We start from the raw sequence: 15,695 nt of genomic DNA, 5'->3' as shown, positions 1-15,695 counted from the left end.
TTAAATCACATTTTATTTGTCACATACACATGGTTAGCAGATGTTAATTCAAGTGTAGCGAAATGCTTCTGCTTCTAGTTGCAACAGTCCAGTAATATCTAACAAGTAATCTAACACATTCACAACAACTACCTTATACACACAAATGTAAAGGGATGGAATAAGAATATGTACATATAAATATATGTATGAGCGATGGCCGTGCGGCATAGGCAAGATGCAATAGACCGTATAAAATACAATATATATACACACATATGAGATGAGTAATGTAGGATATGTAAACATTATTAAAGTGGCATTATTTAAAGTGACTTGTGATACCTTTATTAAATCCATTCATTATGTTTACACGTGTCCTTCAGTGTAAATGTATTGAAATTATTTTTAGCCACTATTTCATCCTTGTCTACAGTTGGTTGATGTAGAGTATGTGCATACAGTGTTACATTCCTTATAGATATATACAGTATCTCACTTTTTTTCACCTTTATTTAACCAGGTAGGCTAGTTGAGAACAAGTTCTCATTTGCAACTGCGACCTGGCCAAGATAAAGCGTAGCAATTCAACACATACAACAACACAGAGTTACACACGGAATAAACAAAACATAGTCAATAATACAGTAGAACAAAAGAAAACAAAAAGTCTATATACAGTGAGTGCAAATGAGGTAAGTTAAGGAAATAAATAGGCCATGGTGGCGAAGTAATTACAATATACAGTGGGGCAAAAAAGTATTTAGTCAGTCACCAATTGTGCAAGTTCTCCCACTAAAAAGATGAGAGAGGCCTGTAATTTTCATCATAGGTACACTTCAACTATGACAGACAAGATGAGAAAAAAAATCCAGAAAATAACATTGTAGGATTTTTAATGAATTTATTTGCAAATTATGGTGGAAAATAAGTATTTGGTCACCTACAAACAAGCAAGATTCCTGGATCTCACAGACCTGTAACTTCTTCTTTAAGAGGCTCCCCTGTCCTCCACTCGTTACCTGTATTAATGGCACCTGTTTGAACTTGTTATCAGTATAAAAGACACCTGTTCACAACCTCAAACAGTCACACTCCAAACTCCACTATGGCCAAGACCAAAGAGCCGTCAAAAGGACACCAGAAACAAAACAGTAGACCTGCACCAGGCTGGGAAGACTGAATCTGCAATAGGTAAGCAGCTTGGTTTGAAGAAATCAACTGTGGGAGCAATTATTAGGAAATGGAAGACATACAAGACCACTGATAATCTCCCTCGATCTGGGTCTCCACGCAAGATCTCACCCCGTGGGGTCAAAATTATCACAAGAATTGTGAGCAAAAATCCCAGAACCACACGGGGGGACCTAGTGAATGACCTGCGGAGAGCTGGGACCAAAGTAACAAAGCCTACCGTCAGTAACACACTACGCCGCCAGGGACTCAAATCCTGCAGTGCCAGACGTGTCCCCCTGCTTAAGCCAGTACATGGCCAGGCACGTCTGAAGTTTGCTAGAGAGCATTCGGATGATCCAGAAGAAGATTGGGAGAATGTCATATGGTCAGATGGAACTAAAATATAACTTTTTGGTAAAAACTCAACTCGTCGTGTTTGGAGGACAAAGAATGCTGAGTTGCATCCTGTGAAGCATGGGGGTGGAAACATCATGCTTTGGGGCTGTTTTTCTGCAATGGGACCAGGACGACTGATCCGTGTAAAGGAAAGAATGAATGGGGCCATGTATCATGAGATTTTGAGTGAAAACCTCCTTCCATCAGCAAGGACATTGAAGATTAAACGTGGCTGGGTCTTTCAGCATGACAATGATCCCAAACACACCGCCCGGGCAACGAAGGAGTGGCTTCGTAAGAAGCATTTCAAGGTCCTGGAGTGGCCTAGCCAGTCTCAAGATCTCAACCCCATAGAAAATCTTTGGAGGGAGTTGAAAGTCCGTGTTGCCCAACAACAGCCCCAAAACATCACTGCTCTAGAGGAGATCTGCATGGAGGAATGGGCTAAAATATCAGCAACAGTATGTGAAAACCTTGTGTCATTGCCAACAAAGGGTATATAACAAAGTATTGAGATAAACTTTTGTTATTGACCAAATACTTATTTTCCACCATAATTTGCAAATAAATTCATTAAAAATCCTACAATGTGATTTTCTGGATTTTTTTTCTCATTTTGTTAAAAGTCTCGTCTTTTTAAGTGGGACAACTTGGACAATTGGTGGCCGACTAAATACTTGTTTGCCCCACTGTAGCAATTAAACACTGGAATGGTAGATTAGCAGAAGATGAATATGCAGGTAGAGATACTGGGGTGCAAAGAAGCAAAATAAATAAATACCAGTATAGGGATGAGGTAGGTAGATAGATGGGCTGTTTACAGATGGGCTATGTACAGTTGCAGTGATCTGTAAGCTGCTCTGACAGCTTGTGCTTAAAGCTAGTGAGGGAGATGTGAGTCTCCAGCCTCAGATTTTTGCAATTCATTCCAGTCATGGGCAGCAGAGAACTGGAAGGAAAGACGACCAAAGGAGGAATTGGTTTTGGGGGTGACCAGTGAGATATATCTGCTGGAGTGCGTGCTACGAGTGAGTGCTGCTATGGTGACCAGGGAGCTGAGATAAGGCGGGGCTTTACCTAGCAGAGACTTGTAGATAACCTGTAGCCAGTGGATTTGGCGACGACTATGAAGCGAGGGCCAACCAACGAGAGCGTACAGGTCGCAATGGTGGGTAGTGTATGGGGCTTTGGTGACAAAACGGATGGCACTGTGATAGACTGCATCCAGTTTGTTGCGTAGAGAGTTGGAGGCTATTTTATAGATGACATCACGGAAGTCGAGGATCGGTAGGATGGTCAGTTTTACAAGGGTATGTTTGGCAGCATGAGTGAAGGATGCTTTGTTGCGATATAGGATGTCGATTATAGGTTTAATTTTGGATTGGAGATGCTTAATGTGAGTCTGGAAGGAGAGTTTACAGTCTAACCAGACACCCAGATATGTATAGTTGTCCAAGTATTATAAGTCAGAGCCATCCAGAATAGTGATGCAGGTGCGGGCAGTGACCGATTGAATAGCATGCATTTAGTTTTATTTGCGTTTAAGAGCAGTTGTATGGCTTTGAAGCTCGTCTGGAGGTTAGTTAACACAGTGTCTAAGGAGGGGCCAAAAGTATACAGAATGGTGTCGTCTGCATAGAGGTGGATCAGAGAATCACCAGCAGCAAGAGCAACATCATTGATGTATACAGAAAAGAGAGTCGGCCCGAGAATTGAACCCTGTTGCACACCCATAGAGACTGTCAGAGGACCGGACAACAGTTCCTCCGATTTGACACACTGAACTCTCAGAGAAGTAGTTGGTAAACCAGGCGAGGCAATCATTTGAGAAACCAAGGCTGTCGAGTCTGCCAATAAGAATGTTGAGATTGACAGAGTCGAAAGCCTTGGCCAGGTCGATGAATACGGCTGCACAGTAATGTCTCTTATCGATGGCGGTTATGATGTCGTTTAGAACCTTGAGCGGGGCTGAGGTGCACCCATGACCAGCTCTGAAACCAGATTGCATAGCGGAGAAGGTATGGTGGGATTCGAAATGGTCAGTAATCTGTTTGTTAACTTGGCTTTCGAAGACCTTAGAAAGACAGGGTTGGATAGATATAGGTCTGTAGCAGTTTGGGTCTAGAGTGTCACCCCCTTTGAAGAGGGGACGATACGAAAGAGAGGTTGAATAGGCTAGTAATAGGGGTTGCAACAATTTCTGCCAATATTTTTAGAAAGAGAGGGTCCAGATTGTCTAGCCCGGCTGATTTGTAGGGGTCCAGATTTTGCAACTCTTTCAGAACATCAGCTATCTGGATTTGGGTAAAGGAGAAATGGTCGGGGCTTTGGCGGGTTGCTGTGGAGGGTGCCGGGCAGTTGACTGGGGTAGGGGTAGCCAAGTGGAAAGCATGGCCAGCCGTAGAGAAATGCTTATTGAAATTCTCAATTATCGTGGATTTATTGGTGGTGACAGTGTTTCCTAGCCTCAGTGCAGTGGGCAGCTGGGATGAGGTGCCCTTATTCTCCATGGACTTTACAGTGTCCCAGAACATTTTTGAGTTAGTACTACAGGATGCAAATTTCTGTTTGAAAAAGCTTGCCTTAGCTTTTCTAACTGCCTGTGTATATTTGTTCCTAACTTCTCTGAAAAGTTGCATATCACAGGGGCTATTCGATGCTAATGCAGAACACCACAGGATGTTTTTGTGCTGGTCAAGGGCAGTCAAGTCTGGAGTAAACCATGGACTATATCTATTCCTAGTTAAACATTTTTTAGAGGGGCATGCTTATTTAAGATGGTGAGGAAGGCACTTTTAAAGAATAGCCAGGCATCATCTACTGACGGGATGAGGTCAATGTCATTCCAGGATACCCCGGCCCAGGTCGATTAGAAAGGCCTGCTCGCAGAAATGTTTCAGGGAGCGTTTGACAGTGATGAGGGGTGGTCGTTTGGTTGCAGACCCATTACGGATGCAGGTAATGAGTGATCGCTGAGATCTTGATTGAAAACAGCAGATGTGTATTTGGAGGGCGAGTTAGTTACGATGACATCTATGAGGGTGCCCGTGTTTACTGATTTGGGGTTGAACCTGGTGGGTTCATTGATCATTTGTGTGAGATTGAGGGCATCATGCTTAGTTTGTAGGATGGCCGGGGTGTTAAGCATGTCCCAGTTTAGGTCACCTAGTAGCACGAGCTCAGAAGATAGATGGGGGGCAATCAACATATGGTATCGAGGGCACAGCTAGGGGCAGAGGGAGGTCTGTAGCAAGTGGCAACAGTGAGAGACTTGTTTCTGGAAAGGTGAAGTAGAAGCTCAAATTGTTTGGTTACAGACTTAGATAGTAATACAGAACTCTGCAGGCTATCTCTGCAGTAGATTGCAACACCGCCCCCTTAGGCAGTTCTATCTTGGCAGAAAACATTATAGTTAGGAATGGAAATTTCAAGGTTTTTGGTGGTTTTCCTAAGCCAGGATTCAGACACGGCTAAGACATCTGGCTTGGCAGAGTGTGCTAAAGCAGTGAGTAAAACAAACTTTGGGAGTAGGCTTCTAATTTTAACATGCATGAAACCAAGGCTTTTATGTTTACAGAAGTCAACAAATGAGAGCACCTTTGGAGTGGGAGTGGAGCTAGGCACTGCAGGACCTGTATTAACCTCCACATCACCAGAGGAACAGAGGAGAAGTAGGATAACGGTACGGCTAAAGACTATACGAACTGGCCGTCTAGCACGTTCAGAACAGAGAGTAAAAGGAGCAGGTTTCTGGGCACGATAGCATAGATTCAAGGCATAGTGTACAGACAAAGGTACGGTAGGATGTGAATACATTGGAGGTAAACCTAGGCATGGAGTAATGAAGAGAGAGATAATATTCTAATTTTTGGTGGAAAAGTCCACAGACCCACTCCAAAAGGCTTTCGGAACAGTCATCGACTCAGTGGGTTTTGTCCAACATGTCTCTGGACCTACTCACTGCCACAGTCATTCTCTGGACCTAGTTTTGTCCCATGGAATAAATGTTTTTCCTCATAATCCTGGACTATCAGACCACCATTTTATTACGTTTGCAATTGCAACAAATAATCTGCTCAGACCCCAACCAAGGAACATCAAAAGTCATGCTATAAATTCACAGACAACACAAAGATTCCTTGATGTCCTCCCAGACTCCCTCTGTCTACCCAAGGACGCCAGAGGACAAAAATCAGTTAACCACCTAACTGAGGAACTCAATTTAACCTTGTGCAATACCCTAGATGCAGTTGCACCCCTAAAAACTAAAAACATTTCTCATAAGAAACTAGCTCCCTGGTATGCAGAAAATACCCGAGCTCTGAAAGCAAGCTTCCAGAAAATTGGAACAGAAATTTACATTTAACATTACATTTAAGTCATTTAGGCGCCACACCAAACTGGAAGTCTTCCGACTAGCTTGGAAAGACCGTACCGTGCAGTATCGAAGAGCCCTTGCTGCTGCTCGATCATCCTATTTTTCCAACTTAATTGAGGAAAATAAGAACATTTCCGAAATTCCTTTTTGATACTGTCGCAAAGCTAACTAAAAAGCAGCATTCCCCAAGAGAGGATGGCTTTCACTTCAGCAGTAATAAATTCATGAACTTCTTTGAGGAAAAGATCATGATTATTAGAAAGCAAATTATGGACTCCTCTTTAAATCTGCGTATTCCTTCAAAGCTCAGTTGTCCTGAGTCTGCACAACTCTGCCAGGACCTAGGATCAAGAGAGACAAGTGTTTTAGTACTATATCTCTTCACACAATGATGAAAATAATCATGGCCTCTAAACCTTCAGGCTGTATACTGGACCCTATTCCAACTAAACTACTGAAAGAGCTGCTTCCTGTGCTTGGTCCTCCTATGTCGAACATAATAAACGGCTCTCTATCCACCGGATGCTTACCAAACTCCCTAAAAGTGGCAGTAATAAAGCCTCTCTTGAAAAAGCCAAACCTTGACCCAGAAAATATAAAAAACTATCGGCCTATATTAAATCTTCCATTCCTCTCAAAATTTTAGAAAAGGCTGTTGCGCAGCAACTCACTGCCTTCCTGAAGACAAACAATGTATAAGAAATGCTTGGGTCTGGCTTTAGACCCCATCATAGCACTGAGACTGCACTTGTGAAGGTGGTAAATTACCTTTTAATGGCATCAGACCGAGGCTCTGCATCTGTCCTCGTGGTCCTAGACCTTAGTGCTGCTTTTGATACCATCGATCACCACATTCTTTTGGAGAGATTGGAAACCCAAATTGGTCTACACGGACAAGTTCTGGCCTGGTTTAGATCTTATCTGTCAGAAAGATATCCGTTTGTCTCTGTGAATGGTTTGTCCTTTGACAAATCAACTGTACATTTCGGTGTTCCTCAAGGTTCCGTTTTAGGACCACTATCGTTTTCACTATATATTTTACCTCTTGGGGATGTCATTCAAAAACATAATGTTAACTTTCACTGCTATGCGGATGACACACAGCTGTACCTTTCAATGAAACGTGGTGAAGCCCAAAAAAAGTGCCCTCGCAAGAAGCATGTGTTTCAGACATAAGAAGTGGATGTCTGCAAACTTTCTACTTTTAAACTCGGACAAAACAGAGATGCTTGTTCTAGGTCCCAAGAAACTAAGAGATCTTCTGTTGAATCTGACAATTAATCTTAATGGTTGTACAGTCGTCTCAAATAAAACTGTGAAGGACCTCGGAGTTACTCTGGACCCTGATCTCTCTTTTAAAGAACATATCAAGACTGTTTCAAGGACAGCTTTTTTCCATCTACGTAACATTGCAAAAATCAGAAACTTTCTGTCCAAAAATGATGCAGAAAAATGTATCCATGCTTTTGTCACTTCTAGGTTAGACTACTGCAATGCTCTACTTTCCGGCTACCCGGATAAAGCACTAAATAAACTTCAGTTAGTGCTAAATACGGCTGCTAAAATCCTGACTAGAACCAAAACATTTGATCATATTACTCCAGTGCTAGCCTCCCTACACTGGCTTCCCGTCAAGGCAAGGGCTGATTTCAAGGTTTTACTGCTAACCTACAAAGCATTACATGGGCTTGCTCCTACCTATTTCTCTGATTTGGTCCTGTCGTACATACCTACACGTACGCTACGCTACGGTCACAAGATGCAGGCCTCCTAATTGTCCCTAGAATTTCTAAGCAAACAGCTGGAGGCAGGGCTTTCTCATATAGAGCTCCATTTTTATGGAATGGTCTGCCTACTCATGTGAGAGACGCAAACTCGGTCTCAACTTTTAAGTCTTTACTGAAGTCTCATCCCTTCAGATCAAATCAAATTTTATTTGTCACATACACATGGTTAGCAGATGTTAATGCGAGTGTAGCGAAATGCTTGTGCTTCTAGTTCCGACAATGCAGTGATAACCAACAAGTAATCTAACTAACAATTCCAAAACTACTGTCTTATACACAGTGTAAGGGGATAAATAATATATACATAAGGATATATGAATGAGTGATGGTACAGAGCAGCATACAGTAGATGGTATCGAGTACAGTATATACATATGAGATGAGTATGTAGACAAACTAAACAAAGTGGCATAGTTAAAGTGGCTAGTGATACATGTATTACATAAGGATGCAGTCGATGATGTAGAGTACAGTATATACGTATGCATATGAGATGAATAATGTAGGGTAAGTAACATTATATAAGGTAGCATTGTTTAAAGTGGCTAGTGATATATTTACATAATTTCCCATCAATTCCCATAATTAAAGTGGCTGGAGTTGGGTCAGTGTCAATGACAGTGTGTTGGCAGCAGCCACTCAATGTTAGTGGTGGCTGTTTAACAGTCTGATGGCCTTGAGATAGAAGCTGTTTTTCAGTCTCTCGGTCCCAGCTTTGATGCACCTGTACTGACCTCGCCTTCTGGATGATAGCGGGGTGAACAGGCAGTGGTTCGGGTGGTTGATGTCCTTGATGATCTTTATGGCCTTCCTGTAACATCGGGTGGTGTAGGTGTCCTGGAGGGCAGGTAGTTTGCCCCCGGTGATGCGTTGTGCAGACCCTCTGGAGAGCCTTACGGTTGAGGGCGGAGCAGTTGCCGTACCAGGCGGTGATACAGCCCGCCAGGATGCTCTCGATTGTGCATCTGTAGAAGTTTGTGAGTGCTTTTGGTGACAAGCCGAATTTCTTCAGCCTCCTGAGGTTGAAGAGGTGCTGCTGCGCCTTCTTCACAACGCTGAGTTGGAGGCGTGTGTGGCCACGCAGTCGTGGGTGAACAGGGAGTACAGGAGAGGGCTCAGAACGCACCCTTGTGGGGCCCCGTGTTGAGGATCAGCGGGGAGGAGATGTTGTTGCCTACCCTCACCACCTGGGGGCGGCCCATCAGGAAGTTCATTTCATTACATTTCATTATAGTACAACGGTTTGATTTGTCTAATCTTAGCAATTTCTTCTTAGCTAGCTACATAGCCATCTTTGTATCAAAGATAATTGCGTAATTATCCTATTTCGTCGTCCTAACGTAGTCTTCACTGCTCTGCCCAGCAGCTAGCCAGCTAGCAAACGTCCACCGATTAGCAGCACTGTAGAAACTATTACACTCAACTGAACGACTTGATTAGTGTAGTGTTAGCTAGCTACATAGCTGTCTTTGCTGTCTTCGTATCCAAGATAATTGTGTAGTCTTAGAGTGATTATCTTAATTTACCGAGGTTAGCTAGCCAGCTATTTGTCGTCCTTAACGTAGGAGACACTGCTAGCTAGCCAACAGCTAGCCAACATAGCTAGCTACATAGCCATCTTTGTATCAAAGATAATTGTGTAGTCTAGAGCGATTTTCTAGGTTAGCTAGCCAGCTATTGTCGTTCTTTTAACGCAACGTAACGTAATCAACACTGCTAGCTAGCCAGCTAGCCCCGAATAGCAGCACTGTAGAAACTATTACACTCAACGGAACGACTTGATTAGTGTAGTGTCAACAACGCAGCCACTGCCAGCTAGCCTACAAAGTCAACAACGCAGCCACTGCCAGCTAGCCTACTTCAGCAGTACTGTATCATTTTAATCATTTTAGTCAATAAGATTCTTGCTACGTAAGCTTAACTTTCTGAACATTCGAGACGTGTAGTCCACTTGTCATTCCAATCTCCTTTGCATTAGCGTAGCCTCTTCTGTAGCCTGTCAACTATGTGTCTGTCTATCCCTGTTCTCTCCTCTCTGCACAGACCATACAAACGCTCCACACCGCGTGGCCGCGGCCACCCTAATCTGGTGGTCCCAGCGCGCACGACCCACGTGGAGTTCCAGGTCTCCGGTAGCCTCTGGAACTGCCGATCTGCGGCCAACAAGGCAGAGTTCATCTCAGCCTATGCCTCCCTCCAGTCCCTCGACTTCTTGGCACTGACGGAAACATGGATCACCACAGATAACACTGCCACTCCTACTGCTCTCTCTTCGTCCGCCCACGTGTTCTCGCACACCTGAGAGCTTCTGGTCAGCGGGGTGGTGGCACGGGGATCCTCATCTCTCCCATGTGGTCATTCTCTCTTTCTCCCCTTACCCATCTGTCTATCGCCTCCTTTGAATTTCATGCTGTCACAGTTACCAGCCCTTTCAAGCTTAACATCCTTATAATTTATCGCCCTCCAGGTTCCCTTGGAGAGTTCATCAATGAGCTTGATGCCTTGATAAGCTCCTTTCCTGAGGACGGCTCACCTCTCACAGTTCTGGGCGACTTTAACCTCCCCACGTCTACCTTTGACTCATTCCTCTCTGCCTCCTTCTTTCCACTCCTCTCCTCTTTTGACCTCACCCTCTCACCTTCCCCCTACTCACAAGGCAGGCAATACGCTCGACCTCATCTTTACTAGATGCTGTTCTTCCACTAACCTCATTGCAACTCCCCTCCAAGTCTCCGACCACTACCTTGTATCATTTTCCCTCTCGCTCTCATCCAACACTTCCCACACTGCCCCTACTCGGATGGTATCGCGCCGTCCCAACCTTCGCTCTCTCTCCCCCGCTACTCTCTCCTCTTCCATCCTATCATCTCTTCCCTCTGCTCAAACCTTCTCCAACCTATCTCCTGATTCTGCCTCCTCAACCCTCCTCTCCTCCCTTTCTGCATCCTTTGACTCTCTATGCCCCCTATCCTCCAGGCCGGCTCGGTCCTCTCCTCCCGCTCCGTGGCTCGATGACTCATTGCGAGCTCACAGAATAGGGCTCCGGGCAGCCGAGCGGAAATGGAGGAAAACTCGCCTCCCTGCGGACCTGGCATCCTTTTGCTCCCTCCTCTCTACATTTTCCTCTTCTGTCTCTGCTGCTAAAGCCACTTTCTACCACTCTAAATTCCAAGCTTCTGCCTCTAACCCTAGGAAGCTCTTTGCCACCTTCTCCTCCCTCCTGAATCCTCCTCCCCCTCCCCCTCCTCCCTCTCTGCAGATGACTTTGTCAACCATTTTGAAAAGAAGGTCGACGACATCCGATCCTCGTTTGCTAAGTCAAACGGCACCGCTGGTTCTGCTCACACTGCCCTTCCCTGTGCTCTGACCTCTTTCTCCCCTCTCTCTCCAGATGAAATCTCGCGTCTTGTGACGGCCGGCCGCCCAACAACCTGCCCGCTTGACCCTATCCCCTCCTCTCTTCTCCAGACCATTTCCGGAGACCTTCTCCCTTACCTCACCTCGCTCATCAACTCATCCCTGACCGCTGGCTACGTCCCTTCCGTCTTCAAGAGAGCGAGAGTTGCACCCCTTCTGAAAAAACCTACACTCGATCCCTTCGATGTCAACAACTACAGACCAGTATCCCTTCTTTCTTTTCTCTCCAAAACTCTTGAACGTGCCGTCCTTGGCCAGCTCTCCCCCGATCTCTCTCAGAATGACCTTCTTGATCCAAATCAGTCAGGTTTCAAGACTAGTCATTCAACTGAGACTGCTCTTCTCTGTATCACGGAGGCGCTCCGCACCGCTAAAGCTAACTCTCTCCCTCTGCTCTCATCCTTCTAGACCTATCGGCTGCCTTCGATACTGTGAACCATCAGATCCTCCTCTCCACCCTCTCCGAGTTGGGCATCTTCGGCGCGGCCCACGCTTGGATTGCGTCCTACCTGACAGGTCGCTCCTACCAGGTGGAGTGGCGAGAATCTGTCTCCTCACCACGCGCTCTCACCACTGGTGTCCCCAGGGCTCTGTTCTAGGCCCTCTCCTATTCTCGCTATACACCAAGTCACTTGGCTCTGTCATAACCTCACATGGTCTCTCCTATCATTGCTATGCAGACGACACACAATTAATCTTCTCCTTTCCCCCTTCTGATGACCAGGTGGCGAATCGCATCTCTGCATGTCTGGCAGACATATCAGTGTGGATGACGGATCACCACCTCAAGCTGAACCTCGGCAAGACGGAGCTGCTCTTCCTCCCGGGAAGGACTGCCCGTTCCATGATCTCGCCATCACGGTTGACAACTCCATTGTGTCCTCCTCCCAGAGCGCTAAGAACCTTGGCGTGATCCTGGACAACACCCTGTCGTTCTCAACTAACATCAAGGCGGTGGCCCGTTCCTGTAGGTTCATGCTCTACAACATCCGCAGAGTACGACCCTGCCTCACACAGGAAGCGGCGCAGGTCCTAATCCAGGCACTTGTCATCTCCCGTCTGGATTACTGCAACTCGCTGTTGGCTGGGCTCCCTGCCTGTGCCATTAAACCCCTACAACTCATCCAGAACGCCGCAGCCCGTCTGGTGTTCAACCTTCTCAAGTTCTCTCACGTCACCCCGCTCCTCCGCTCTCTCCACTGGCTTCCAGTTGAAGCTCGCATCCGCTACAAGACCATGGTGCTTGCCTACGGAGCTGTGAGGGGAACGGCACCTCAGTACCTCCAGGCTCTGATCAGGCCCTACACCCAAACAGGGCACTGCGTTCATCCACCTCTGGCCTGCTCGCCTCCCTACCACTGAGGAAGTACAGTTCCCGCTCAGCCCAGTCAAAACTGTTCGCTGCTCTGGCCCCCAATGGTGGAACAAACTCCCTCACGACGCCAGGACAGCGGAGTCAATCACCACCTTCCGGAGACACCTGAAACCCCACCTCTTTAAGGAATACTTAGGATAGGATAAGTAATCCTTCTCCCCCTTTTAAGATTTAGATGCACTATTGTAAAGTGACTGTTCCACTGGATGTCATAAGGTGAATGCACCAATTTGTAAGTCGCTCTGGATAAGAGCGTCTGCTAAATGACTTAAATGTAAATGTAAATGTAAGTCCAGTACCCAGTTGCACAGGGCGGGGTCGAGACCCAGGGTCTCGAGCTTGTGCCCTTGTTCGGAGTCTGACCAGAAGACCGCCTCGTTTCCCTCCAGTGGGTCATATGATTGAGTGTAGTCTGGCCCAGGAGTGTGAAGTTGAACGGAAAGGCTCTGGAGCAACGAACCGCCCTTGCTGTCTCTGCCTGGCCGGTTCCCCTCTTTCCACTGGGATTCTCTGACTCTAACCCTATTACAGAGGCTGAGTCACTGGCTTACTAGGGCTCTTTCATACCGTCCCTAGGAGGGGTGCGTCACTTGAGTGGGTTGAGTCACTGATGTGATCTTCCTGTCTGGGTTGGCGCCCCCACTTGGGTTGTGCCGTGGCGGAGATCTTTGTGGGCTATACTCGGCCTTGTCTCAGGATGGTAAGTTGGTGGTTGAAGATATCCCTCTAGTGGTGTGGGGGCTGTGCTTTGGCAAAGTGGGTGGAGTTATATCCTTCCTGTTTGGCCCTGTCCGGGAGTGTCATCGGATGGGGCCACAGTGTCTCCTGACCCCTCCTGTCTCAGCCTCCAGTATTTATGCTGCAGTAGTTTATGTGTCGGGGGGCTAGGGTCAGTTTGTTATATCTGGAGTACTTCTCCTGTCCTATCCGGTGTCCTGTGTGAATTTAAGTATGCTCTCTCTAATTCTCTCTTTCTCTCTTTCTTTCTGTCTCTCGGAGGACCTGAGCCCTAGGACCATGTCTCAGGACTACCGGGCATGATGACTCCTTGCTGTCCCCAGTCCACCTGGCCGTGCTGCTGCTCCAGTTTCAACTGTTCTGCCTGTGATTATTATTATTTGACCATGCTGGTCATTTATGAACATTTGAACATCTTGGCCATGTTCTGTTATAATCTCCACCCGGCACAGCCATACGAGGACTGGCCACCCCACATAGCCTGGTTCCTCTCTAGGTTTCTTCCTAGGTTTTGGCCTTTCTAGGGAGTTTTTCCTAGCCACCGTGCTTCTACACCTGCATTGCTTGCTGTTTGGGGTTTTAGGCTGGGTTTCTGTACAGCACTTTGAGATATCAGCTGATGTACGAAGGGCTATATCAATACATTTGATTTGATATCATTACATATGTAGGAGTTGGAACAACATGATTGGTTAAGGCATATTGAGCAGGGCTAGAGGCTCTACAGTGAAATAAGACAGTGATCACTAACCAGGACAGTAATGGACAAGGCATATTGATATTAGAGAGAGGCATGCGTAGCCAAGTGAATATCTGTGTCCAGTGAGTGGTTGGGCTGGCTGGGGACACAGCGATTCAGACAGTTAGCAGGCCGATGCTAACAAGCTAACTGTTTGTAGGCCAGGGCTAAACAAGCTAGTAGCTAGTAGACCGGGGCAAGCTAGCAGTTAGCAGGCCGAGTTAGCAAGCAAGCAGTTAGCATGGGCTAGCAGTTACAGACCGGGCAGCTAAGCTAGCAGTTAGCAGGCCGGGGCCGGAAACTAGCACTTAGTAGACCAGGGCAAGTTAGCAGGCTGGGTTAGCAAGCAGTTAGCAGGGGCTAGCAGTTAGCAGACCGGGTTAGCAAGCAAGCAGTTAGCAAGGGCTAGCAGTTAGCAGATCAGGCAGGCAAGCTAGCAGTTAGCCGACCCGGTTAGCAAGCAGATAGCAGGGGCTAGAAAGTTAGCCTTTGGGGAACGTTGCGATGGGGGTAAGTCTGTTTTTACCTCTTCGTGCGGTGACGTCGATAGACTAGTCGTGGAATTAGTAGGGTTCCAAGTAGCTCTAGGTAGCTAGCAGGCCTAGCTGGTTAGCATAATGGGCCTTCAGCGGGCGTCGCGCCTGAGGGGCCTGTTGGGAGTCCTCGGGCAGATTATGTAGGTATTCCAGTTGTAAGGGATCTGCGGGGTTCCATGCCCTGTACCGGCTGTAGAAGGTGTCCGGATATTGTAGCCCAGGAGTATACTTCGGTGGTAGCCCAGGAGTATACTTCAGTGGTAGCACAGGAGCCCTGGCTAGATTCAAGCTAATTTGTGCTTGCTCTGGGATGGAAACGCTAGCCAGGTGTAGTCATCCGGGATTGCGGTTAGTTAGTTGTGAAGATCCAGATGAAAATGTTCAGTTTACGGTAGAAATCCGGGGATAAAAATAAAAGGTCCGTTATGCTGGGGCGGCAGGGTAGCCTAGTGGTTAGAGCGTTGGACTAGTAACCGGAAGGTTGCGAGTTCAAACCCCCGAGCTGACAAGGTACAAATCTGTCGTTCTGCCCCTGAACAGGCAGTTAACCCACTGTTCCTAGGCCGTCATTGAAAATAAGAATTTGTTTTTAACTGACTTGCCTGGTTAAATAAAAGGTAAAATAAAAAATAAAATGCTCTGGTTAGAGTCATGTTGTTCGAACTGACGAGAGCTTTCCGAGCTGAAGGTTAGCTGATGACCGCTGGCAATGGTTTGCTGACTGATAGCTGGTAGTTAGCTGGCTAGCTTCAGTTGAGGGATTCCAGATCCGAAGTAAATATAAATACTTTAGGGGGAAAAAAGCAGATCCACACTATATTGGGTAAGGCGGGTTGCAGGAGAGTATTTAGATGTTGAGGTTTAGCTAAATATTTTAAAGGATATGCGACGAAAAAGGATGTGAAACGATATATACACGGGACACGTCTGACTGCTACGCCATCTTGGATTGCAAAATGTATTCGATACAAATGTATCGAATGCTCCCTTAGCTCTGTTCCACCATTTATGTGTTCAGTCTATGGGAAGTTGCCCTTCAAAGTTCTCCTGGGGTAAAGCTGAGCATGTATGCAGTTGATAAAGACAGTGGGCCTATTGCACTTGTCCTCCACACCATCACAGCAGTGCTTCTTGTTGCAGAGATAAGGAGGCGGTTGCCTTGTGGGATCAGACG

Source organism: Oncorhynchus keta, chromosome 5, assembly GCF_023373465.1.
Source record: "Oncorhynchus keta strain PuntledgeMale-10-30-2019 chromosome 5, Oket_V2, whole genome shotgun sequence".
Lineage (NCBI taxonomy): Eukaryota > Metazoa > Chordata > Actinopteri > Salmoniformes > Salmonidae > Oncorhynchus > Oncorhynchus keta.
This window is presented reverse-complemented; position numbering follows the sequence as displayed.